This window comes from Podarcis bocagei (assembly GCF_964188305.1).
Source record: "Podarcis bocagei genome assembly, chromosome: 11".
Taxonomy (NCBI): Eukaryota; Metazoa; Chordata; class Lepidosauria; order Squamata; family Lacertidae; genus Podarcis; species Podarcis bocagei.
In genome coordinates, this window is record NC_138136.1 from 57,915,097 (window position 1) to 57,942,603 (window position 27,507).

The 27,507-nt window shown below is 46.9% G+C and overlaps 1 protein-coding gene across 2 annotated transcripts in view; it reads right to left on the minus strand.

The window, feature by feature from the left end:
- SETBP1 (SET binding protein 1) overlaps window positions 1-27,507 on the minus strand; it is a 281,599-nt gene that overhangs the window by 155,883 nt on the left and 98,209 nt on the right. The window lies entirely within an intron of this gene.

Here is a 27,507-nt window from a genome sequence, read left to right on the forward strand (position 1 = left end):
TGGAAAGAAACGCAATAAAAAATTTTATAAAAAAAAAAAAGAAGATGTGGGACTTCTGTTTATTTCCTTCGGCACGGAGCAGCTGAAAGAGTGCACCTTGAGATTGCTTGGCAACTGTGCGAGGGTCAATTTCTCTTCCACAAAGAGCAACATGGTGGCAGAAGTGACTCATTCCAACAGGTTCCCATGCGATGTGCAGGCTCTCTGAGCCCCTTCTAAGTTACTCCTGATCCCTAAAGCACTCTTCCGGATTCAGGAGTGCCACGAGCATGATCCCAGAGCGCTAACTACGCTCTGAGCTCTTTCCAAAGCCAGAGACGTATACTCACTTACTCACCAGCAGGGAACTGTGCCAGAAGTTGTACAACCTGCAGATTTTCATTGCATTAATTCATTCTGAAGTGAAGCGGGCTTTCCTCTTGAGCCTGGAGTAGACGGCAATTAATTAAGAGCCGTTTCTTTCTCTCTTCCCCCCACCGATTGGATTAAAATAAATGAAATAGCAAGTGGAAGGATGGGTTTGGCTGGAATCATGTCTGGGGCAGAGATCTACTCTCCAGCCTGCAGTCCCTGGTAGCTGCTGCAGCAGCAGCACCTCCAGTACATGGATTGAGCCATATTGAAACACAACTCTGTGTTCTTAGGAGCTGCTGCATCTCACCTGTTTATAGGCACAACCGAGAAAAATCCTAAGGCTTCTCGCAGAAGCAGTGGGCTGGTGATAATGGCAACACACTTTCCAGCTAAATGTTACAGACTCTGCTAACCCAGAAATAGTGCCTCAGGTTAAGAACTTTGCTTCAGGATGAGAACAGAAATCTTGCTCTGGCAGCGCGGCAGCAGCAGGAGGCCCCATTAGCTAAAGTGGTGCTTCAGGTTAAGAACAGTTTCAGGTTAAGAACAGACCTCCGGAACGAATTAAGTACTTAACCCGAGGTACCACTGTAGTAAAAAAAACCCCCAGTGTTTTAAATGCGTTATAAACATGCAACACCAGATGGCACTGTAGAGCACAAAACTTTTCTATGCGATTTTACATAGGGGTTCTTTCTGTTATAACAATTTAATTTATGACTTATTTATAGCAGGTTTTTCCTGTGTGTAGATCCACCCCAAGTGTTCCTTGAAACCAGTGCTCTTAAATACTTGTCTATTGATTTCAGTGGGTCTACTTTTGAGTATGATGATTTCCAACCTTAATCTGCCTGCCAACCAGTCCTCTTGAAAGCTGCCAGGGGTGTGTGAGTGTGTGTGTTTTAGAATAGGCATTCAGTTATTGAGTGATGCTGCTCAGACACGGCCAGGCATACCATCACCCTGTGTAGACACCTATAGCCCTTCTTACACTTCCCCATTGCTATAAACTTCTGGAGAAGATTGGGAGAAGTTGGCAACCTATCCTTCAGGGATGCTTCTCCACTATTATGGAATGACTATGCAGGAGCTCTGAGCTCCAGGATTCTCCAGAGACCAAGATTTGAAAGCCAGTGCTCCAGAGCAAGTTCTCCATATCCGGGATTCACACTGAGCCCCAACTTGCAAAATGTGGGGAAGGAATCTGAACATAAACAAACCATGACTGAGAAAGCCTCAGCTCTTAGGGGTTTCCATCCTGGCTTGCTCTGCTCTCTGTCCTATGCATTGCTGACCTCTCCACACCCCAAGCCCAGAGCTGGAATGTACAAACAGATGCCTCCTTCGTCTGTGACCAGGGAAGCAAAAGTGGGTTTCTAAGCCTTTCTCAAGATGGTGAAGCAAACAGGATACCTAACAGGGGATGATCTCAACAGGTGCTAAGGAACAATTTTACTTTTTCTTATATAGCCAGAAAAACGTGTGTGTGTGTGTGTGTGTGTGTGTGTGTGTACACCTGGAAAGGCAAGAAGCTCAATCTCAATTTTACATTTTCTCAGTAAGAGAAAATTTCATATTAATCATATATATATATATATATATATATATATATATATATATAGGTATGTATGTATATAAAATATGCATGGAAATTTCTATGTAAGTAGTATTTCATCCCAAAATATATGCATAGAAATTTGCTATTTAAATATTTCCATGTACACATTTTTGAGCTGAGAGCCATATCGCAAAATTCAGGGAAGTGCAAAATTCAGTGGATAATTGCATTGCCATCTGCACATTGGTCTGAGGGGAGCAGGTTAGGTTAGATTTCTATAGTAACTCACAGAAATCAATCTCCCCAAGAATCTCTAAAACACACACACACACACACACACACACACACACACACACACACACAGCTTGTTCTGTGCTATCTTCCTAAACCATGTTTACAGGACATTTTCTAAAAAGCACTGCTCAATCCTGCATCTGTGGAAACACAGAGGGCAGGAACCGGCACCCATAGTGGCTAGGAATAGATACAGTGTTCTGAAACTGTTTAATTAAAACATGCATTTTACTTTATTTTTTTATGCACAGGGGAGAGGTTTGGATCGATGAAATGAGCGGCAAAAAGCAAACCATGTGATCCTTGGCCTCTCCATTACAGCAGGACTGTTAGCGGCGATTGCCACGTAACCTAATACTGGTTTTCCCACAAGCCCTGGGAATTTCTGGCACAGGGGAGCTGCCTGGCAGGGCCGTTCTGATATGCCTCCAAGGCTGTTTTAGACACACATGTGTTTCGACTTCAGCAGCTCTTGTCATGAGACCAGAACGGCCCCTCCAATGTAACGCCGCCACATGTGACCGGCAAACTCCGCCTGCTGCTTCCAGCAGCAATCAATGGAAAGCAATTGGGGGGGTGGGCTCCCGACAAAGCAATTCCCCCTTATTGTGAGGAGCTGGAGGAGAATGCGCCAGTCATTTCTGGGAAGATGTGCATTTTACCACAATTTGGGTGCAATTTTGACAACACCCTGGAAAGGGGAGAAAAAGCAGTGAAAACTGGCTCGCAGACCTTTCCACCGCTGCAGGCTTTATCGGTTATTTTCAGGAGTCGTTACGCTGCGGTAGAGATTTCACACGCTCGGGGCAAGTGTGGGGGAGAAGATTAACCTCGCCTCCTGTCCAGTGCAAATGACGTTTGTCAGCTGCTACAGGCTACAGACTCCAAATCTCACTAATAGCATTTGTCTTTCCTTCCTTCCTTCCTTCCTTCCTTCCTTCCTTCCTTCCTTCCTTCCTTCCTTCCTTCCTTCTCCTGCTTTGGAGCCTAGGACCTGAACCAATGGCTTCAAGTTACAAGACAGGAGATTCAGACTAAACATCAGGAAGAACTTTCTGACAGTGAGAGCTGTTCGACGGTGGGAGGGTCTCCCTTGGGAGGTGATGGACTCTCCTTCCTTGAAGGTTTTTAAGCAGAAGTTGGATGTCCATCTGCAATGGATGTTTTAGCTGTGATTCCTGCATTGCAGGGGGTTGGACTAAATGACCCTCAGGGTCCCTCTGTTGTAAACAAAATCTGCCCTTCTTCCCTTATGGGGTATGCAAGAGCCCATATAGAGTCCTTAAGTGGGTTCCCTATCAATAGGAGAAAATAACAGAGGCTAACCAGAGAATATTGAGAAGGAAAGCAGCTAGTAAGCCTGATCTTTATTGAACTGTTGCAACAGGGTGCTCCCCTCACACGCAGGAGGACGGAGGAGGACCCAGAACCAAGATGTGACTGCCCTTATATAGACATTTTAAATTCCCTGCCCTGGAGCTCAAGACCACCCCTCCACACATCACACATACATCACAGAAGGGGTGTAACGCAAGGCCACCCCCCACAAACATCATACCTACATCACAGAAAAGGCGGTCTACAACAGAAATTTGAATGTTGTTGTTTTTCCTGTCTGCCAGGTTATCTGGTAATGCCTTATCTCATTGCCTTTCCTGGTAGTCTGGCCATTCCTTTGAGATGGTGATTACCCAATTCCTGAGATAATGGGAAGGTTCCCTCACCCCCTCCCTCCTTGCAGAGAAAACATTTGGTCAGTTTGGGAGTCAAAATGGTTTCAGGACGGTCTTCCTATGCTGCTCCAGACATGTGGTCCACATATCTATGTACGTGCTTGGTTGGTACATTTATGAACATTTATTATATATATAAGACCTTAAATTTTTTATTACACCTTCCAACTCTACAATTCTATGATTCTGCACACAGTCACACCCCTGGTCTGTTTGGTCAACCACTGGCAGTGGCTGTCCTGGATTTTGGGGAGGAGATATTCCCAGCCCTGCCTTGAGGTTCCAGGGACTGAACCTGGGATGCACCTGTATTCAAAACAGATGCTCGACCACCGAGCCACAGCCCTTCCATACAAATGTGCAGATTTCTGCCGAGCACACGAGAATCACAGAAGGCCAACTGCCACTCGTACCCAGATGCTTTAAATGTCCTTTTATAAAAGCAGAGATGTGCTAAATCTTTCTTGCGTACAGGCGCAAACGATATAAAATGCAGAGTCGGCAGGAAGCCTGAGGGTGTGTTTTTTAAAAAATAATAAAAAATCACATTGTTTGCAGCAGCCCCTTCAGCATATGATCCACCCGGCAAACTTGTGCAAGGGAACCGCAGTTTCTCAGATGCTAATGAGTCGGCGAGGATGGGAACGAGTGAGTCGGGCAGCAGGTGCTGCTTCAGCAATAAAACACTGAGGACCATCAATGGTTTCCAGACAAAAGGAGAGAGCCTTTTGCATCCCGGCGGCTAAGCAGAAATGGCCTGAAAGCTTCAACCCAAACGGAGAAAAAACAAACCCAACCACTATGGATATCAGCTGGGAAAATTCTACATTTTCCTAAAGCTCCCCCCACAGACCCACACACTCAAATGGCCCCAGTTAAAAGCTAACCAGATTCCAGAGGTTGGATGGCTTCCAAACAAATTAAAGGAGCAATTCCTCCTTCCTCCTTCTCAGCTGGTAGGGCCAAGGATTAAGACAAATGGGATAAAAGGGAAATCTCTGTAAAGGACTTACTGAGTGGACAATGGGAAAGCAGCATGAGCTGTGGAGATAACAAGCACTAATCAGCCCCTTCATTGCCTTCTTATTCCACATTTTAACAGGAGTTCTGATCAGTCCCTGCTATAATCTTCAGGCAGCGGAAGCCAAGGGAAGCACCAGCAAAGAGGTGCCAGACACTTTGGAACAATAGAGTGAACATGTCCTTCACATGTCTGCTAACTGCCTCTCTCGCTGCGGAATGGAAAAGAAGGTATCCGTCCAACATCACCATCTAGGCCCAGAAGCAGGAAAACCAGGCTCTGAACCAAACTTCCCACTGAAACATGAAATTGTAGAGTTGGAAGGGACCGTAATGGTCATCTAGTCCAAACCCCTCTACAATGAATGTTCAGCCTATTGAGGTCTTAGAGAAATCAGATAAAAATTCTTGAAGCTTCCTGTTATCGCTGGTAGTAATAATAAGTTCTGCATTGCCACCAATGCATATAATGCTCTAGAGACTTTGTGTAGCTTTATACCCCCAAAGTATATGGGAAAGGCCTGTAGTTCACCGGCGGAGCATCATGTTTTGCACCCGGGTTCAATCCCCAGGAAAGACTGGGAAAGACCCATTTCTGTAACTCTGGAGAGTGACTGCTGGTCAGTGTGGATGGTACTGAGATAAGTCTGACTCGGCATAAGACAGCTTACTATGTTCCTTACACACACCACAGTCTCTAAAAGGGGCAAGGGGGACATAGGCAAAGCGCAATGCGATCTGGAGCAGGACACCTCTAACCTTGCAAGTTACCAATTACAGTGGTACCTCTGGTTGCGAACGGGATCCGTTCCGGAGCCCCGTTCGCAACATGAGCAGAATGCAACCCGTGTCTGTGCATCTGCGTGGATTGCAATTTGCCACTTCTGCGCATGCGTGTGACGTCATTTTGAGCACCTGTGCATGCGCGAGCAGCGAAACCCGGAAGTAACCCTTTCTGGTACTTTCGGGTCGCCGCAGGACGCAACCTGAAAATGCTCAACCTGAAGCAAATGCAACACGTATATGGACACTTCAAGCCCATAGTTTGCTCCACATTCAGTCTGGTGTGGTACAGTCTTATTTCCTCATCTGTTCCTTGCACCAACCGAGCCTAATCCACATGTGTTGATAGCTGAGTGGTCTCAGTCCAACCCTACCAGATAAAACAATCACATTTCTAAAGTCTCTGTTTTGGGGAAGAGGTTTAGGGTGATCAGGCTGAATGAACCACTACCTTCTTGTTACCATAAGGACTGTATCTCAGATAACATGCATTGAACACAGAAGCTCCCAGGTTAAAGCTTCACAATGTATCTCCAGTTAGGTTTGGATAGATAGTAAGGTAAAAGTAAATGACTCCTGGATTGTTAAGTCCAGTCAAAGGAGACTATGGGCTGTGTACCGACAGTACTGAGTTAGAGACTAAGGATTTGGCTCAGCAATGCCTTGCAGGGAACTTGTGTTACTAACACATACTTTGTTGGGAGCACACACGAGACATGTTTTGGAATCATAAAACAGTGGCAGAGCAACGCAGACCGGAATGGGTCGTGTTGCCAGGATTGTGATCTCAAAAGCAACACCTGGAACCTCTCCTACAGCCCTGACGGATGTGATTATAAAACAAAATATGAAATGCCCCCTGAAATGGGTTGTGGAGTTGAGAGGGAAGCGAAGAAATGGGATAAATCAGAGCCAGGCTTGCATAACATCATGCATTTGTGTATCCAGCCTAAACAGAGCCTGAGACTTCACCAGATGTTTTTCATTCTGGCACAGTTCGCTGCTGCGGAGAGAGAAATCGGGAGCGGGCGAAAGCCAAGCACAACATCAGGTTGGCATGCACAGCTGTAATCGGAGATCAGCGAAGGATACAGTCAGTCCAGACCCCTGGGGAGACAGCAACCAGCGAGGTCTCTTAAAGGAAAGTCACTTAGTTCTCCAGGAGAAACAGCATCAGGACCTCCTTGCACCCAAGTGAGGGGGTCAATGTGCAAATCTCTCCACTCTGTAACTCTTTGCCTTGAAGCCGTTAAAAGCTTAAATTGTAATTTCCCAGAGAAATGGCTTCTTTTTTGTTGTTTTTCTTACGTTCCTCCATGAATGAGGTGTGCACAAATATCACCATCGCGCCTCAATATGCATCATCAATGCATCAACCATCATTACCATCACCGTGTCTTAATATGCATGGCCACTACAGGGACATTTCTTGTGCTATGGCAGCAGATGGAAAGGACTAACATAAATAAATGTGGAGAGGAAGGAAAGGAGATGGAGAGCTTAATGCAAGCTTGGGGCCAGTGACGGATGAAGGATGCTAGATCCTGCAGGTAAATCCAAAGTGACTTTGTGTTTCAGTTACCAAGAAACATAGAAAACTGCCTCCTACAGCATCAGAGCAGTGATTAATGTAGCTCAGTATTGTCCCCGCTACTGACTAGCAGTGGCCCTCCAGCTTTACTTTTTATATTTTTTTTAATTAGTTTTTCCATAACAAACGTCATATAAGATAAACATCGATACAATGTCACAATGTGGGATTTTTCCAGTCCCGTGACTTCCCTCTCCCCTCTCCATGGTTCCATTATTTTTGGTTATTTCAAGCATGTCCAAGTCAGGCCCTCCAGGTTTTCAAGCAAGAACTGAACCTGCAGATGTCTTTATGACAGAAATGTGGAGTTGGTCATCTGTAAGTCCTCTCACTGACCTATGTCTCTGGCTACCTCTGGGAACAGGAGCCTATATATTTCTAGCTAGCTTCCTTCTTCTGCACGCTGAGTTATTCGCTAATAAATGTGAACAACATTCATTATCTGCTGTTCACAAATAAATAAACCTGGTTCTACTGTAGGTACGCCAGCCAGATATAAACATGTTGCTCAAAATGGCAGGGGTGATGGTTTGACCTGCCTTGATACCATAGGTATAGTTAGTATACAAATAGGAGCACAACAAATATACTGTCTGCTGTGTGCTGTGGGGGCACAGTGCTGCGACATTTTGTGCAGGTGATGCCAACTCCCACTGAAATCTCCTTTAACTGCTCAGCTGAAACCCCAGGTTGGCACCTTGCAAGCATTGGTACAAAAGCGTCAAGGAAAGTCTCTTAATATTTTATATCGCAGCCCGAAGCTGGTTGTTTAGCGAGCAAAATACTGCCAGCATTCCAATATCCTCCCCCCTAAAAAAGTCTGCTTCTTTTTCCCCAAGTGGAGAAAAGAACCCCAAACAGTGTTGTGCGTGCATTTCTCTTTTTGCAGAAGGTGGGAGAATCTCTGCAAGCAAGAACTTCTCTCTTTCGGTTTCCAGCAAAGTACCATCTCTCCAAACTTAAGGGTGAATCTCAAAAGGCCCACAGCGCTCCATAAAGAATGATGAAACCTCCACCTTCAGTTGCACCAGGACCAGCAGAGGCTGTGACTTTAAAAAAAAGACCATATATCCCGTTCATACCCCCCTAAGATACAGAGCCCTGCTTCTCCAGAGAGAGATCCATTTGCGGAATGCCCAGGAAACAGTCCACTTTATTGTCATTAGTAAAATAATTTGCCACACATATTTTGCTTTGTCGACTGAACTGCGCTATCTATTTATCTCCTTTAATGCATTTCAACACGAATCATTCATGGGCATTTTGATGCGAGAAGCAGCCAGGGGACATCCGTCAGCGAGGACGCTATGATGGCGCCTCCTCGGAGGACCACAACTTAGGCATGCTAGGCCATGTGCCACCCCAGTCTTTAAATTTATGGCCTTCTACCATGGCTCTCCTCTAGCTGAAAGAAGTTGTCTAGTACCAAATCCAGAGCAATAGATATTCATTTTACCTATCCCACGAGGAGAGTGGGATGATACATGTGTCTCCCCCTTTTTTTTATTCTTATAGCAACCCAGTGAAGGATGTGAGAGAGAATCACTGGCTCCATATAACCCAGAAAGCTCCATGGCTGTGCTCGGATCTGAACCCACTTCTCCCTCTCTTCCGTTCCCAGCGACCACATTGTACTGGCTGTGCCTCTTACACCTGAGGTGCATATTCCCAGGACCAGACATGGCGGTTCCCTCGCTGCGATAAGCCAAGTTACAGGGAACCAGGCAGAGGGCCTTCTCTGGCACCCGCCCTGTGGAACACCCTCCCACCAGATGTCAAGGAGAAAAACAACTACCAGACTTTTAGAAGACATCTAAAGGTAACCCTGTTTAGGGAAGCTTTTAATGTTTAATAGGTTATTGTATTTTAGTGTTTTGTTGGAAGGCGCCCAGAGTGGCTGGGGAAACCCAGCCAGATGGGCGGGGTATAAATAATAAATTATTATTATGCTTCCTTGAATTTACACAATCATAGAGTTGGAAGGGACCCTTGAGGGTAATCAAGTCCAACCCCCCCAATTCCTTGGATGCAGGGCGGTCTATAAAAAAAGAATGATAAATACAAGTTCATAAATGGAACAAAAAATAAGCAGTCCCAGGAAGCCAACAAATGTCATTTTACTGATTGATGGCTTGATTGATTACATTTCTATCCCACCTTTTACACACACACCCCCGGGAGCTCAAGATGGTGTTCTCCCCCTCGTCATATAATCCCACAATAGCCCTGTGAGGTAGGTCAGGCTGAGAGGCCACGACTAGCTCAAGGTCAACCAGTAAGTGGGAATTCTAACTCTGGTCTCCAAGGTCCTAGTCCAACATTACTAACCACTATGCCGTACTGGTTTCTATCAGTGGAACAGTCTCCAAAAGGAGGTTGTGGACTCTCCTTCCTTCAAGCAGAGGTTGGGTAGCCATCTGTCATGGAGGAGTTCCCCACATTGCAGGGGGCCTGGACTAGACGACACTAGATTCCCAACTCTACAATTCTATGATATGAGGAAAGCTCACAAATGTTATGGCTACTACAGAGAAGAATAAGAATAAGAATAAATTTTTATTTACACCCTGCCCTCCCCAGCCAGAGCCTGGCTCAGGGCGGCTAACACCAGTAAAATTACAATAAAAACATAATGGGGGGGGGGAGAGATAATTTAAAATACAGGTTAAAATACAATTTAAAATGCAGCCTCATTTTAATAGTAGCCCATAGTTCAAAACTGTAAAGGGGCGGGAAACATAAGGGTCAAACTGAGTCCAAACTAAAGGCCAGGTGGAACAGCTCTGTCTTGCAGGCCCTGCGGAAAGATGTCAAGTCCCGCAGGGCCCTAGTATCTTGTGACAGAGCGTTCCACCAAGTCGGGACCAGTACTGAAAAGGCCCTGGCCCAAGTTGAGACCAATCTAACCACCTTGTGACTTGGGACCTCCAAAAATGTTGTCATTTGTGGAACTTAAGGTCCTCCGCGGGGCATACCAGGAGAGGTGGTCCTGTAGGTACGTACGTCCTAGGCTGCATAGGGCTTTAGATGTCAAAACCAGCACCTTAAACCTGACCCTGTACTCCACCGGAGTATGTGAATGCAATGTTTTGTTTTGTTTTTTGGAAAAAAAAATGCTGATTAAGAAAGTCCTACGCTGATGAAAAAAATTCCTCACACCATTTTATAAACAGAGAGCAGGTAGCAACTAACCCTGTCCCTTCTGCTGCTTCCCCACTGCACAGACGCACTACCCTCCAGGTGCTGGAGGCTGAGGGTTTGTCACAGAGACCGTTCTATGCTCATGAGGGCTCTCTGTACATAACTGGTGTTCTAAAACTGCACCAGAGGCATCCTTGAGTACCGCATCGCAAGGAGGATGCAAAGGAAGAAGACAGGGCCAAGATACAGATAGACTCCTGTTGTCCTGTGAGCCCTTTGAGAGCCAGAATAGGACTTTGGGGCATTTTGATTTCTAGCTTTTGCAACCCGAGCTGATCACTGTTGATTGAAAGGCAGTGCAAATATGGAATAAACAAACACAACACAGACACCCACAGGCTCCCCACCCCCCTTGGGTGAGCTAAGCAAAACACTGACAGAAGGAACAAACTAGTAAAGGTAAAGGGACCCCTGACCATTAGGTCCAGTCGTGACCGACTCTGGGGTTGTGGCACTCATCTCGCTTTACTGGCCAAGGGAGCCAGCGTACAGCTTCTGGGTCATGTGGCCAGCATGACTAAGCTGCTTCTGGCAAACCAGAGCAGCACACGGAAACGAAGTTTACCTTCCCGCCGGAGTGGTACCTATTTATCTACTTGCATTTTGATGTGCTTTCAAATTGCTAGGTTGGCAGGAGCTGGGACACAGCAACGGGAGCTCACCCCGTTATGGGGATTCAAACCGTGACCTTCTGATCAGCAAGTCATAGGCTCTGTGGTTTAACCCACAGTGCCATCCACGTCCCTAACAAACTAGAGTCCCCCCAAAAAACGAAAACCCCAGAAAAGAACACTGCCTGTGCATTTTGCCTTGTATCTCTGGCCCTACAAATGCAAGAAACTTAAGTCTTTGTTTTAAAATAAAAGCTGGGGATCTGGAGATTATGATGAACTCCCTCTCCCTGCTCATAAACACATCACCATCAGCTTGTTTGTCTGCTATTGAGCTCTGGTCTCTCTCTCTACTTCTCTCCCCCCCCCAATACACCCCTTCGTTCTTTGTGCAATCTTCCCCACCCCATCCTCTCTCTCTCTCCCGCTCTCACTCTCTCTTGTCTTCCTTCCAGAAATTTATTTGGGTCCTTTAATCTGCATGTGTCTAGGCAGATGTCCAAAAAAATAAAAAAGAGAGGAAAGACCAAACAACGCACAAAAACCATTCCCTTCAACAAAGGCAGCAAAAAGGGGGGGGGCAAGGATTTTTCTTGGGGGGTTGGGAGAGAGCAGAGAGACATTCCTCCACTCCTCCTGGCATAAGCTTTGCCCTCTCTTTGCCTCTCCCTCCAAAACACCCTGAATGATTGATAATGCTTTGCCCTCCCCTTCACTGCTGGCTGTCAAGAGATGCCCAGATACTTGGGATCTGTGTCTTTGCAGCAAAGTGTATTTCTTAAGAAAAAAGATGGAGAGGGATAAAGTGAGTGAGTGTGTGTGAGAGAGATCTATTTTGGTTCTTCTTGTTTGATTTTATTTGGTTTTGTTGCTTTCTCTTTTCTTCCTCCCCCCTTTAAGTGGGAGGTGGAGGGAGGAAAACTTGAAAAGCCCTTGATTAGACTCCGACAACTCCAAAGCAAACAAACAGGCTGAAGGAGGGACACAAGAGCCTGTTTGTAATGGCTCAACCTCCCCCCCCCCCCAACATTCCCTCCTCCTTGGTTAGCCCGCCTTATCCGGGCAAAGAAGCAAAATGGAATAATAATTAAAAGCAGAAAAGAGGGAGCTGGGGGGGGGGGAAGGACTGGTTTTCGTCGAATTCTCTCAATTCCTAAAAGGAGGACGGGATTGAGCGAGGGGTGGAATTCGAACTAGTTCAGCCAGAGAAGGAGATCTGTGCACAACTGACAAACTCAGGAAATGCATGATGACGTGGCATAACGTGTAAAGGTAAAGGGACCCCTGACTGTTAGGTCCAGTCATGGCCGACTCTGGGGTTGCTGCGCTCATCTCGCTTTATTGGCCAAGGGAGCCAGCGTACAGCTTCTGGGTCATGTGGCCAGCATGAATAAGCCACTTCTGGCAAACCAGAGCAGTGCACAGAAATGCTGTTTACCTTCCCGCTGGAGCGGTACTTATTTATTTACTTGCACTTTGACGTGCTTTCGAACTGCTAGGTTGGCAGGAGCTGGGACCGAGCAATGGGAGCTCACCCCGTCGTGGGGATTCGAACCGCCGATCGGCAAGTCCTAGGCTCTGTGGTTTAGACCACAGTGTCACCTGTGTCCCTGGCATGATGTATATGTCACAATAAACTTGTTAATCCTCCAGGTGCTAAAGGACCACTTGGCTGCAATATATGTGTTTAACCTGGAGTACTAAGCCTCATCAAAGACAGAGGGACTTGCGCCTGCAAGAAGCTGCAGTGATTTGTTGGTTGATTTTGCTGCAATAGACTAGCATAGCTACCCCATCATCATCATCATAATTTTATTGTTTATATCCTGCCCATCTGGCTGGGTTTCCCCAGCCCCATGGAGGAATTACCCTAATTTTTCCTTTGACACTTATTTGATGTATGTGCAGCAGCGTTCACCAACCTGGTGCCCTCCATGTGTTTTGGGCCATACCTCCCATCAGGCCCTGCCAGTGCAGCCATGGAGCTGGTGGAAGCTCCATGGCTTCCTCCATAAATCCAAAGGTTGACAGAGACAGGTGCAAAAAAATAGCTCAAGCTATGTTGGCGCCTGAGGCAGACGGCATAAATAATAATGCTACCTGGGATGGTATGTAAATAAATATCAATAACTAACTGCGTAATTGGCAATATGCTGCCTTATAATGGTACCCCAAAAGAGTCATCTACATTGAGCAACCTCATCAATGTCCAATAAAATGGAGGTACCAAACCTCAAAGCCCCAGCCCAGAATTGTTTCAGGTGAACTTGTGTTTGCTGTTGACAGCATTTGCAATAATAAAAAAACAATGTTGTGGTGAAGTCCTACAAGTCCAGACCTTGATGCACCACAAACTGAATGGTGATGTTGAGGAACAGTAGCTTCAGATGTCAGCAGCTTGAGAAGTAGCAGTCTACTATACTGTGTTGCGCTGTAATACGGGCCAATCCTTCAAGATAAGGAGATCTTTGCCTGCTACACACTTTTCCCCAGACCCATTTGAAGGGAGGCTGGACCGGCAGGAAGGATGGATTTGAGTTCCCAGCTGGGTGCCCTTGTGAGGAATCTCCCCCTGCTGTGAAAAGAGGAGGCAGGCCTCTATGTAGCAGCTCTGCACCTTAGTACTGTAAGATAAAGAACCTCTACAAGGTGTCATAACATCCTTCAGGCAGATCACTTCCAAGTTCCCCTGGAGTGAGGAGCTATTAGGAGCAGCTGCAGCCCTTAGAGCTGGAATTGGCTTCCAGTTCCTGGAGATGTCTCATTTAATCCTGCTTCTCTCAAGCCAATTTGATCCTCCCTTCCAGAGGTATGAGAGCCCCTCTCACTGTTGCATCAAATATCCAATGGTGGCTGGCTTCTTAGAAAGCCTCTCCCACCCACAACATGAAAAGTGGGGTCCACATCAAAAGGCCTATAGCTCACAGAAGAGAGCTGCAGTCTAGTGTTTTCCCTGACGTCTAAGGTTTTCACATTAGGGTGTAATTTCACCAAGAACTAAACATTCTGGTCATTGGTGGAGATCAGGGGTGGAGTACATTTTTTTGAAACTGAACGGCCATGTCCCCTTCTGGGCAAGTCTGCACATAACCTCCACCCACACAGACGCACTCACATGTCCTTCCAGGAGAAACGAAGTGCAAGTTCAAGATGGTCTATGCATTCACACATGCCCCAAACACCCTGGCACAGTGCTGCAGGTGGAGGTTGATATGACCGAAGGCTCCTCCACATTAGAAGCCACTGTGATCCACGCGACGGTTACCTCCATACTTGATTATTGTAATTCACTCTATGTGGGGCTGCCCTTGAGACTGACCAAGAAACTCCAGCAGGTGCAGAACGCTGTGGCAAAACTACTTACGGGGTCCTCGCCGCAAGATCACATTCACCCGGTGCTATACCAGCTGCACTGGCTCCCAGTGGAGTACAGGATCAGGTTTAAGGTGCTGTTTTTAATCTTTAAAGCCCTATATGGCCTAGGACCCTCATACCTACAGGACCGCCTCTCCTGGCATGTCCCACAGAGGACCTTATGGTCTTCAAATAAAACATCTTGGAGATCCCGGGCCACAGGGAGGTTAGGCTGGCCTCAACCAGAGCCAGGGCTTTTTCAGCCTTGGCTCCGATCTGATGGAACACTCTGCCACAAGAGACTAGGGCCCTGTGGGACTTGACATCTTTCCGCAAGACAGAGCTGTTCCACCAGGCCTTTGGCCAAGGGACAGTCTGACCCCCTCCTTTGGTAATCCTCATAGAACTTTAGCCCAATGGTTGCCATTAATTTGATTCTGGATTGATTTTAGAATGAAATGATTTTAGAATGTATTTCAATTAATTGATTGTGATTTTATGTAAACTGTCTTATTTTTAGTGTTGTTAGCCGCTCTGAGCCCGGCTTCGGCTGGGGAGGGCGGGTTATAAATTAAAAATATTATTATTATTATTATTATTATTATTATTATTATTATTATTATTATTGGGATGCAGGTGGCGCTGTGGGTTAAAGCCTCAGCGCCTAGGACTTGCTGATCAAAAGGTCGGCGGTTCAAATCCCCACGGCGGGGTGCGCTCCCATCGCTCGGTCCCAGCGCCTGCCAACCTAGCAGTTTGAAAGCACCCCCGGGTGCAAGTCGATAAATAGGGACCGCTTACTAGCAGGAAGGTAAACGGCGTTCCGTGTGCTGCGCTGGCTCGCCAGATGCAGCTTTGTCACGCTGGCCACGTGACCCGGAAGTGTCTTTGGACAGCGCTCTAGAGTGGCCCGTACGGGCAGGGGTACCTTTACCTTTACCTTTATTACTATTATTATTATTATTATTATTATTATTATTATTATTATTATTTCAAGGAGAAGTTTGTCTTGTTTTGTTTCCTCCACCATCTGTCTTCTGACCTGTATAGCTGCATCTCCACCGCAAAGGGCAAAAAAATCCCACCACAGAAGACAAAGAACCCCCCACCAGTACAAATGAAGAAGAGAGACTCTAGAACCTGCCTTGTTCTACTACAAAACAACAGTTCTACTTGCCATGTTCATCAGAGCAAGCATCCCACCCTCTTCTAGTCAGTGTGGGAATCCTCCAGCTTTTTCCTCAGAAATTACATGCTGTGCAAAGGGAAGATTTGCATTCGTTGCTCCACCCACTCTTTTGTCTGGCCACGCCCACCACTGGCCAATGGTTCTCAGAAGGTTGCCCAGAACAGAATGTGGTCCTCTGGTTCCCCATCTCTTCCATCGAGGAAATCAAATCACCTCCTTTCCCAGGGTTGTCACCCATGGAGCCCCCTATCTTGGCTAAGTAGCTATCAACTCTGCCTTGATTGAGAGTTTAGAAGTTTCATGTTGCAAAAAGGATAATGGCATGCAAATAAAAGGGGGAAACTCTTCTCCTAGCAGCTGTGCTGAGCGGCGAAAACTTACTTTTCCTTGAAGGATTACGCTGGCTGGTTTTAAACTCAGAAACATTTTCTAAACAGCAACGGAAAACAAGAGCCCATTTGTGAAACTGTTTGAAGAGGATCTCATGAAATAAAAAGATGGAGGGGGAATGTTTTTTGGGGGGGCGTTTAGAAGAGGGAGGAAAGAAGAGAGAACGGGGCTGGAGATGAAACTCAGAAACAAGGCGAGATTCCTGAGAGTCACATTTCCCTAACTTTATAAAAGTCTGGGAACTCGTCCCAAAACGCTGAAAGAAAAAGCCGCGGGAACAAAGCGAGTGACCTGGGACAGATAGAAAGCAATTGAGCTGGGTTCGCAGGCCACCTCTGAAAAAAAAAGTTAGATTTCAAGGGGACAAATCCTTTCAGCAATCAACCCCCAAGGAGTGAAATCCGGGGGGAGGGCAAGGGGGAAGGTGGATGAAGGAGACATAAAATGGGTTGCTACACCAAAGGGTGGAAACAGACAACCCCCTCCTTCCTGCCTGCCCACCCTAAATGGTTGGAAGTGGCACGATACAGTAATTTCATCTCACTGTTGTCTCCATTCACGGGCTTTGCAGGAGTTTTGTAGCACTTTAAAAAAAGAAAGATCTGCAAAACCTGTTTGGACCAGACGGATGGCTATGGAAGAAAAGAGATTTCAGTGGACGCCGCAGGAAACAACAGCTCCCTCAGATCAACTCTTTCATAAAAAGATTGTGTGCTTCTCCAGACCAATGCTGCGACACTAACCTCACAACAGAGGGCAGTCAAAGCACCAAAGGAGACAAAGGGCAGTTCAATAGTCTCTCTGCAGATGCAAAAAACTTGGCGTTGGCTGGTAGTGAGAGTTTGCATGTCTAACTGTGCAGGGAAGGTGAGGAGCAGAACATTCAGCTGCTAATACAAAAGTTGTTGGCGATGGTGAATTTTTAAGCTCTGGGTTCAAAGCCAGCAAAGCGAGCTTTAAAAAAAATTCATCTTAAAAGAGCCTGGATTATTATTATTAATAATAATAATAGTCATACCTCATGTAACATCTGCTTCATGTTACATTCTTTCAGGTTACGTCCCGGGGTGACCCGGAAGTACCAGAAAGGGTTACTTTTGGGTTTCGCTGCTCGCGCATGCGCAGAAGTGCAAAATGACCGCATGCGCAGAAGTGGCGAATCACAACCCACACGTGCGCAGACGCACCGCTACGGGTTGCGCTCTGTTCATGTTGTGAATGGGCCTCCAGAACGGATCCCATTTGCAACCAGAGGTACCACTGTAATAAGAATAATAATTTATTATTTGTACCCAACCCATCTGGCTGGGTTTCCCCAGCCACTCTGGGTAGCTTCCAACAAAGATTAAAAATTCATTAAAATGTCACAAATTAAAAACTTCCCTAAACAGGGCTGCCTTCAGAAAGCTTCTAAATGTCAGGTAGTTGTTTATCTCTTTGACATCTGATGGGAGGGCGTTCCACAGGGCGGGCGCCACCACCGAGAAGGCCCTCTGCCTGGTTCCCTGTAGCTTTGCTTCTCGCAGTGCGGGAACAGCCAGAAGGCCTTTGGTGCTGGATTAACTGGAAAGATAAGTCAGTTTTTGAACAGCCTGCAAGTGCGTTCCCTGATGTGATTATCGTCACTGGACCTCTTTTTAAAACCTCTCTGCCCAGTTCAGAACCTAGATTGCCCCTTCAGCATATAAGCAACATGGGCTATTGTCTCCACCTTCCCAAACATGATATCCTCCAAATATTTTGCACTACAACTCCCATAACCCCCAGCCATTAACTATGCTGGCTGGACCTGCACCAAATCTTGGGGTGCCTCCAACTTAGGGTGCCATTGTGCAACATGCTCTTGACTAATACAAATGGCTTTATTTGGCTTTAGTATGATCTGCGATGCTTCCCAAATGCCACATTATTGCTGTCAGAACAAAAGCAGGACCAAAATAAACCAGAACATTTGTGGCATAAAAGGTTACAGGATTCCAGCAGGAAGTTATGGGGTTGGAAATGAAGCCGTGGGACTACTGCAAAACATTTGGCAGGTGTAAACAATATTGATAGTGGAATTGCATGTGACTGCACCAATAGCATTGGAAGCGCAATTCATCACAAATGTGAAATAAAAAGGATGTCTGGAAGCACCTCTTAAACGATCCGCAGCTATAGCACTAGATAAGGGCAATGTGGTTTCTCCCACCCAGATTTTCACAATCCTGTTGCCGGGGGGGGGGGGAGTATACTTGGAAGCAAATATGTTTTTTGTTTGTTTGTTTTAGAAAAGAAACACCACGTTTTTTTTTCAAACGAGCAATTCCATGTTTCCACTCAAAGTGGGCAGCTAAAGCCATTATCTGAACTGGTCTGCGAAAAGACACATATGCATGATTTTCCATTTCAGCTAAGGGAGTGATATAGAGCCTCCGGTTCATATCAGAGGGTGTTTCAGCAGAGCAAGCCCTAATGTGCAAAAAAAAAAAAAAAAAAAAAAAAGGCTGGCAGACAAACTGAGTGCAGCATGCATTTTTCATTGGGCATAATATGCAAATGGGTGCGGTGTTTACCATAATTAGACAGGACATTAGCACGATTAAGCAAGCGCTGAGGATCAAAGTGGAAAGGAACTCAGGCTCTTAACTCTAGGCAAAGCTGTCATGTGACCCTTGCCATGTGACCCTGCCAAGGGCTTTCTCACCCCAACCTTCCAGAGAGGCAAACTTTGACTCCAGAAGGGTGTGCAGCAAACAAAAACACCATCAGTGTCTTTAAAGGGCTTTCAATTCAGAGGACGTTCTCAGAAGCACAAATTTTCACATTTCCACAGATTACGTATAATGCTAAAAAGCAAGGAAACAGATCGCGGTGGTTCATGATAAAGCTATGACTCCCTTTCCTCCCCAGTTTCCCAGTCCTTAAAAATTAGGTGTGTGCGGCTATTTTGACAAGGGCCAAAGTTTCAGGGTGGGCACAAAACTCACCAGAGCTGTCCATGGCTGATGAATGCCATATTTAAAGTCCATAATATCTGCAATTCCATCAAGCCATGACAAAGCAGCATTCCGGGGACTGAAACATGCAAGCTGGCCATGCATAAGAAGGATAGCTGGTGAATCTTGTTACTCCTGCTCTCAAAATTTGCCTCCAAGCCTAAAACGGAGGCAGATTTGCCCCCCCCCCCAAAAAAAAGGGTAGGCAGTTTTGACACACGCTTCCTCTTTTGACTTGTGCCTCCCCCTGCCCCCCAAAAGTGGCCTGGGCTATTGAATAGTTTGGCTGGCAGCAGTTTCAAAGCTACAGAGTAAGGGCTGTTTAACAAACTAGGAAGATGTTTTATACTAAGTTAGACTCTTGGGTCTATCTAATTCCATACTGTCTACACTGACTGGCAGCTGCTTCCCTGGAGTTGCTGGAGATTGGACTTGGGATCTTTTGCATGCAAAGTTACTGCTCAGCTACGTCTTTTTACATGATTTAGGAAGTGTCACCTCGGATATTGTTAAGAGATGGTTTGCTAAGATCCTTGCAAGAATTTCACCGGCCACAGCTAATAGAGAGATGCCTCGATAGTTTTCGCAATCAGTTCTGTCACCTTTTTTGAAAGAGACTGATAATTTTGGCATCCCTAAAGTCTTCTGGGATCGCTTCTCTTTCCCAGACTTTTTCCGATGAGCTTGTGAAGTTGTTGTGAAAGTTCAATTCCACCCACTTTGAAGATTTCAGCAGGTATCCCATCAGGTCCACTGGCTTGGTTGTTTTTCATTTGGTTCATAGCTGTACACAACTCTCCCAGATTTGGAGATACTGCAAGCTCATCTCTAACTTGTTTTTGCAGAATTTGTAAGAGGACCTCAGCAGCTACGAAGGAGTTGCGGATAAGGAGATGTTGGCAGTCTTACTCGGCTACGAGTGATCACTAAAGACAACCTTTCTCAACCTGTGGGTCCCCAGATGTTGTTGAACAACAACTCCCATCACCCCAGCTAGCAAGGTCAGAGCTCAGGGATGATGGGAGTTGTAGTCCAACAACATCTGGGGACCTACAGATTGAGAACCACTGGCCAAAGAAGATTACATGTTTCCCTACATAGAAAACCAAGGAAAATGGTGAAACATGCATGCATAATGTCCCACACAAGAATGCATTCTGTGAATGTGTGGCACATTTTAGCACATGAGCTGTCCATGTTCCAGGCTACCTAGAAGAGCAATATCAATTCTCAGCACCTCTGTCTGAAACCCTGGACAGCTGCTGCCGGTCTGTGTAGACAATACAGGGATAGATGGACTCTGGTTCAGTACAAAGCAACTCCCTGTGCTCCCTGAGATCACATTCATCCGGTGCTATACCAGCTGCACTGGCTCCCGGTGGAGTACAGGATCAGGTTTAAGGTGCTGGTTTTAACCTTTAAAGCCCTATATGGCCTAGGACCCTCGTACCTACGGGACCGCCTCTCCTGGTATGTCCCACAGAGAAATTTACGGTCTGCAAATAAAAACATCCTGAAGATCCCAGGCCACAGAGAGGTTAGGCTGGCCTCAACTAGAGCCAGGGCTTTCTCGGCTGCGGCTCCAATCTGGTGGAACGATCTGTCACAAGAGACAAGGGCCCTGTGGGACCTGACATCTTTTCGCAAGGCCTGCAAGACAGAGTTGTTCCACCAGGCCTTTGGTCACGGCCCAGCCTGACCCCCTCCTCTGGCAACCTGCACAGAACTTTGCTTAACGGTTGCCATTAATTTGATTTTAATTAATTGTTATAATGAAATGTTTTAGAATGTTAGATTATTTGATTGTTTGATTATTTGATTGTTGTTAGCCGCCCTGAGCCCGGCTTTGGCTGGGGAGGGCGGGATATAAATAAAATTTATTATTATTATTATTATACTATGTTTTGCCAGCTCCCTTCAAGTGAAAGCTGCGTCTCAAGCTGCCACTTTGCAGCTGCTCAACAGAGACCTGAGTCCACCACTGAGTGTTCTGGTAGACCCAGCGCTGCCAGAGGGGCTGTGAGGAATGCAAACAGTCTCTGCATCCATCGCCCTGGGCTGGTTTCATTGCAAAGTCCCCAGCTGCTCAGCAACCCCTTGCAGCCTGCCCAGCACCTTTGTGCTGTCAAAACCGTGGCAGATCAAAAGACTGAAGCTGGTGTGAGCTGCGAACAAAACTTGCGAGGTCAGAATTTGGCCCCTGAGAGCGGGTGGCGATCTCGAGCGCCGACTTGAAAGTTGCTCCTCGACTCCTTGGCCTCCCGCGAGGTTCTGAGGCAGATGCCTACCTCTTCCCTCAGCTGCAGGTCTTGAAGGAAGCTCCCAGTTAGGTTAGCCTTTTTCTCCCTGCCTGAAGTCAGAACTTCAGAGGCACAGCAGGGTGCCTGGTGGAGTCCGACTGTAGCGCTTAAAGGGAGGAGAGCGGTGATTCCGCCTGCGGCTCGGAGACTTCTGCTGGCTCACCGAGTGCTTCAAAGCAGCGCCCGGCTGGGTTATGGAAGCGGCAGAAGAGCAAAGGAGGCAGGATACCCGAGGGAGCGGACTCCGGCAGAGGAGCTGGCAAAAACAGCATCCCTTCTGTAGCGCAGAGGAGGGCAAAGCGTCGTCCGCTGCAAAGGTAGAAGGAAGTTCATGCACCATCACGAGATCTGCGATAAAGCAGGATGCGGAGAACCCTGTTTGCAAGTGATATACTGTGTGGCTCTAATCTAGCAAAGCTCATTATCCCGCAAGGTCAGGCACTAGAGATGGAATCAGCTGGGGCAGTGACACTTGCAAACATCAATCATCCGCTACGGGGGGGAAAGCTGAGGCCTGGCTCTCCTGATCGCCCGTCCTCTGGCCTTATTCCTGTGGGGGTTTCCTCCAGTTTATGGCCTAGGCCAAAATTTAATTATTCTCACCCTCTAATCCTGGAATATAAATCTAACTTCATTTTTCCAGCTTTCTTCTGCGGCTAACAGATCGTCTCCCCCGGGGGCAGAGTGAAAGAAATGCAGTCGCTGGTGCTGTAAGGCAGTTTGACTTCATAGAGGCAGAAAGAGGCTGCAGAGGAAAGCATAAAGGCTCTGGATTTCCAAGGTACTTTGAATTTCTGCATCACCAGCCGCCACCAGTATCTGATCTAATTGGTCTTCAAAGCAGATTTGCAAAAATCAGGTGTGAATGTCCAAAACAATGAAGGCCACCACAACACGGTTAAGAACAGGAGCTTCTGTGGCAGACAGGCCTGATCCAATACAGTCATACCTTGGGTTACAGACACTTCAGGTTGTGTTTTTTGGGGTGGTTATGGACCTGCCAAAACCCGGAAGTACCGGACAGGGTTACTTCCATGTTTCGGCAGTCGCACATGTGCAGAAGCGCTAAATCGCTCTTTGTGCATGTGCAGAAGCACCGAATCGCAACCCACGCATGTGCAGATGCGCCGCTGTGGGTTGCAAACGTGCATCCCACACGGATCATGTTCACAACCCGAGCGTCCACTGAACTCCTGAACTTGCTGGCAGATCAGAAGGCAAATCCCAGCTGGGTTGAATGCCTCTCCAGGCTTTGCGATATATTTTCAATTCACAGAAAGTGCCAAAAATAACAACCTCTACTTTACCTATCCTTGTGTGCTACGACAGCAGCAAGAATACTCTATGTGCAAAAATGGCGAAATCAGGAGATACCTACTAAAGAAGAGTGGCAGTTAAAACGGATGGAATATGCCAAATTGGAAATATTAACTATGAAAATTTGAGACCGAGAAGAGGCTGATTTTAAGGAAGAGTGGAAACTTTTGTTGAATTTTTAAAGAACTGTTGCAGGTAGGATTTGATTGAAGAGCTGCAGTTGAATACTTGTTGGGAGTAAAGTATGGAAAAGATGAAGGCTTAGAATATTTATAATACGCAGCAAATTTAGAAATTATGTGGGAAACCGTGGAGGGCGAGTCGAATGTGAAATGGATTGGTATCTAGAAGGTATGTATCAGTTTGCAAACTTCTGAAATTTAGAAATAAAACTATTTTAGAAATCTGCTTTACATAAAAGGTAAAGGTAACGGGACCCCTGACTGTTAGGTCCAGTCGTGGATGACTCTGGGGTTGCAGCGCTCATCTCACTTTACTGGCTGAGGGAGCCGGCGTACAGCTTCTGGCTCATGTGGCCAGCATGACTAAGCCGCTTCTGGCGAACCAGAGCAGCGCACGGAAACGCCGTTTACCTTCCCGCTGGAGCAGTACCTATTTATCTACTTGCACTTTGACGTGCTTTCGAACTGCTAGGTTGGCAGGAGCAGGGACCGAGCAACGGGAGCTCATCCCGTCACGGGGATTCGAACCGCCAACCTTCTGATCGGCAAGTCCTAGGCTCTGTGGTTTAACCCACAGCGCCACCCGTGTCCCTGCTTTACATAAAAGCCATGTACAAAATGTGTATTTTTGCTGATGAATGAACTGAAGAATGTGCACAAAAATGTTACAGCAGGAAGGAATGGGATGCCCTGGGATAGGCCTGCTTGCAACAAGGTGGAACAGGGCAGAGAGGAACTACGGTTGAGAACCAACTCATCCTGAAAAGGGGTATATATGAATATCTCAGCTGCATGGGCAGGAAAAGAGCTCCAAGCATCTTTTCCACCTGCTTGGCATCCTCCCTCCAGCAGAGTGGCAATTAGATGGAAAACATCTATGTGATCAGCATGTCTGTATGCATGCAATATTCATGCACACGCCTCAGTAGCCCGGAAACTGCACCGGGGGCGGGGGAGGGGAGCCGCTCCCACACTGCCTGTGCGAAGGGCTCCTCTTCAGACGTCTCCTTACAGCCTGTCCCTATCATTTCAGGTCAGTCCGCACAAACCTATGATACACCCACCCACAAAGGCATATCCGACTCAATTCCCTAGAAATAGCCAAGCCCGGTGCATTTGCACAAATCAAAACAGCTTCATTAAAAAATAAAACCTGCCACATCCTGTGACAAGGAAACCTAAGAAGAAATGGGAAGGGATGGATGCGGCAAAAGGCTGAGTGAACTTTGTTCTGGGAGCTGCGGGCAATGCCTTGGGGCAACCCCGCAGACGTGCCAAGTTCCCAGCATTACTCTACAGCTTGGATTTCCGTGCACATATAAATCGCACACACCCTCCAAAGCAGGTGTGCTCCCCTGCAGAGCCATTAACATGCCACCGAGTATACAGACTCTCTTGTGCCTTGAGATGAGCCGAGATTAAAAATACTGTAGAAAAATACAGTGGTATCTCTGGATGTGAATGGGATCCGTTCTGGAGCCCCGTTCGCATCCAGAGCAGAATGCAACCCGCGTCTGCGCATGTGCAGGTCATGATTCGCTGCTTATGCGCATGACGTCATTTTGAGCATCTGCGCATGCGTGAGCGGCAAAGCCCGGAAGTAACACGTTCTGTTACTTCCGGGTTGCCGCAGAGCGCAACCTGAATACATTCAACCTGAAGCGACTTTAACCCTTTACCTAGACAGCATCTTAAAAAGCAGAGACATCACATTGCCAGCAAATATCCGTATAGTTAAAGCTATGGTTTTCCCAGTAGTGATGTATGGAAGTGAGAGCTGGACCATGAAGAAGGCTGATCGCCAAAGAATTGATGCTTTTGAATTATGGTGCTGGAGGAGACTCTTGAGAGTCCCATGGACTGCAAGAAGATCAAACCTCTCCATTCTGAAGGAAATCAGCCCTGAGTGCTCACTGGAAGGACAGATCCTGAAGCCAAGGCTCCAATACTTTGGCCACCTCATGAGAAGAGAAGACTCCCAGGAAAAGACCCTGATGTTGAGAAAGATTGAGGGCACTAGGAGAGGGGGACGACAGAGGACGAGATGGTTGGACAGTGTTCTCGAAGCTACCAGCATGAGTTTGACCAAACTGCGGGAGGCCTGGCATGCTCTGGTCCATGGGGTCATGAAGAGTCAGACACCACTAAACAACTAAACAACAACAACATGACTGTACATTAGTCATTCTCCTGATGAACAAACACATGCTATTTCAACTGAAGACCACTTGCCTCTCACACCACCATGATAGCACTGTTGAGTTTGCAATCAAAAGGCAGGTAATTTCTAGGAAAAGTTGAAAGAACTGGTTGACGGAGAGCATCTAAGGAAGGGTATCTTGAAAGCAACATCCAAGGATGGTAGTCAAAAGCCAAGTTGGAGGAACGATTGTCCACCATAAATAACTGTCCTGCAATGTGCAAGTCTTGAGTTGAGAAGGAAAGAGGAGGATTCCAAAATTCTGCTCACTTGAATTTCTTTCTGGATTTCCAATCTCTGAATTCCCTGGTCTCGTTTCCAAAATGGAACCAATGTATTAGGACTTCTTTTTTTTTTAAGATAATTTTTATTAGCAGACCAATCCAATCAAATCACATTAATTCCAAATTACAAAGCCAAATTTTAAATTTTTGTTGGGGATACCCATATTTCAAGTTCCGAAAGGGATCCAATCACCCTGTTGCTGCTGCTTTAATGTCCACAAATCTGTCCAAATGATGTTCACATTTCTATCCTATCCTTTCTTGTTGTTTTCCACATCTCTTCTTGTTATTTTCATATATTTTTTTGTATTAGGACTTCTTCGGGGTTTGATTTTCCAAACTTCATATGAAGTGTGGTGCCTACATGGTTTGCTGAACCACCTGTACCACCGGGGCCTGGTAAGGACCCCAAGATCTCCTGCAATGCTTTTGCAAAGTTTTTTGCAGATAAAATCGCTCAGATTCAGAAGGAGGTAGACTCCACCATGGGAGCAGGGCCAGGGCGGGAGAGTGCTAGAGTTCTGTCTGGTCCTGTTACATGGGATCAATTCCAATCTGTTACCTCCGAGGATGTGGACAGGCTGCTTGGACAAGTGAAACCGACCACCTGTCTCCTTGATCCTTGCCCATTCTGGTTGATAAAAGCGAGCCGGGAAGGGCTGGGCGATGGGCTCTGCGGGGTGGTGAATGCTTCCCTCTGTGAGGGAGCCTTCCCAGACCCGCTGAAAGAGGCGGTCATTAAACCGCTTCTTAAAAAAACATATTTAGACCCGGCCAATTTGGCCAACTATCGCCCAGTCTCAAATCTGCCATTCTTGGGCAAGGTGATTGAGCGGATGGTTGCTGAACAACTCCAAGCACGCCTGGAGGAAACGGACCATTTGGATCCCTTCCAGTCGGGATTCAGGCCTCACCATGGGACTGAAACTGCCTTGGTCGCGCTGGTTGATGATCTTCGGCTGGCTAGGGACAAAGGTGAGAGCTGTTTCCTAGTTCTGCTGGATCTCTCAGCGGCCTTTGACACCATTGACCGTAACATCCTTCTGGACCGTCTAGAGGGGCTGGGAGCTGCGGGCACTGTCATACAGTGGTTCCGCTCCTTCCTCCTGGGCCGTGTTCAAAAAGTGGTGGTGGGAGATGAGTGTTCTGACCCCTGGGCTCTCACTTGTGGGGTGCCTCAGGGTTCTGTCCTCTCCCCCATGCTTTTTAATATCTATATGAAGCCGCTGGGAGAGATCATTAGGGGGTTTGGACTGGGTGTTCATCAGTATGCAGATGACACCCAGCTCTACCTCTCCTTTAAATCAGAACCAGTGAAGGTGGTGAAGGTCCTGTGTGAGTGCCTGGAGGCAGTTGGAGGATGGATGGAGGCTAACAGATTGAGGTTGAATCCTGACAAGACAGAAGTACTATTTTTGGGGGACAGGGAGCGGGTTGGTGTGGGGGATTCCCTGGTCTTGAATGGGGTAACTGTGCCCCTGAAGGACCAGGTGCGCAGCCTGGGAGTCATTTTGGACTCACAGCTGTCCATGGAGGCGCAGGTTAACTCTATGTCCAGGGCAGCTGTCTACCAGCTCCACCTGGTACGCAGGCTAAGACCCTACCTGCCCGCGAACTGTCTCGCCAGAGTGGTGCATGCTCTAGTTATCTCATGCTTGGACTACTGCAACGCGCTCTACATGGGGCTACCTTTGAAGGTGACCCGGAAACTGCAATTAATCCAGAATGTGGCAGCTAGACTGGTGACTGGGAGTGGCTGCCGGGACCACATAACACCGGTTCTGAGAGATCTGCATTGGCTCCCAGTACGTTTCCGAGCATGATTCAAAGCGTTGGTGCTGACCTTTAAAGCCCTAAACGGCCTCAGCCCTGTATACCTGAAGGAGCGTCTCCACCCCCATCGTTCAGCCCGGACACTGAGATCCAGCGCCGAGGGCCTTCTGGAGGTTCCCTCATTGTGAGAAGTGAGGCTACAGGGAACCAGACAGAGGGCCTTCTCGGTAGTGGCACCCACCCTGTCGAATGCCCTCCCATCAGATGTCAAAGAGATAAATAATTACCTGACATTCAGAAGACATCTTAAGGCAGCCCTGTTCAGGGAAGTTTTTAATATGTAATGCTGTACTGTTTTTAACACTGATTGGGAGCCGCCCAGAGTGGCTGGGGAA